This window comes from Octopus bimaculoides, chromosome 8 (assembly GCF_001194135.2).
Source record: "Octopus bimaculoides isolate UCB-OBI-ISO-001 chromosome 8, ASM119413v2, whole genome shotgun sequence".
In the NCBI taxonomy this organism is placed as follows: Eukaryota; Metazoa; Mollusca; class Cephalopoda; order Octopoda; family Octopodidae; genus Octopus; species Octopus bimaculoides.
The window spans coordinates 47,981,048-47,982,008 of NC_068988.1; positions in this window are offsets into that span (position 1 = coordinate 47,981,048).

The following is a 961-nucleotide window of genomic DNA, read 5'->3' on the forward strand; positions in this document are numbered from 1 at the left end:
CATCATGATCATCAACCTTGTCATCATCATCATTTATCATCCATTTTCCACGCAGGCATGGTTCAGATGGTTTTGACTGGAGATGGCAAGAGAGAGAGAGAGAGAGAGCTGCATCTGGCTCCAATCTGTTTTGGCTTGGTTTCTATGGCTGGATGCCCTTCCTAATGCCAACTACTCCTCAGAGTGTCCTGGGTACTTTTACATGTTACCAGCATGGGTATCTTTCATGTGTCACCATCCTGGGTGCATTTTACATATCACCAGCACAGTTAACAATTGCACGACACCAACATTAGGTGACACCCATGCTTTCACTTAGCTTGACATGTTGAACCTACAATTTTCCCATTCTACACACACACATATATGTATATACACTCGCATAAATGCATATATTCACATGTACACACACACACACAAGTACATTCACACAACATTTTTCATTACTACTACTAATGATAATAATAATAATAATAATAATAATAATAATAATAATAATAATAGCAATAATAATAATAACATTTATATATCATGAGTGAACCTAGCAAAAAAGTAGATGAGACTATATTTGTATGTGGTTGCATATACACATACGTATATACTTACACACACACACACATACACGCACACACATACACGCACACACACACATAGATATCTATGTATATATGTATATATTTATACGCACATACACGCATATATATGCATACATATCTATGTATATATGCAAAAATAAACATACGGTTTGTGTACACTCTCACAAACCATATGTCAACATTCATACACACTCATGCATACATGCAGGCACACACACACACACACACACACACACACACATACAAATGGCCATAACCTCTGATATATGAGATATGATGATGTATGATTCACCATAACTGGTTGTTTAAAGATATATCTTTTACAAGTTTGGAAAAAAAAAATAGAATTTTTTATTTTATTTTGC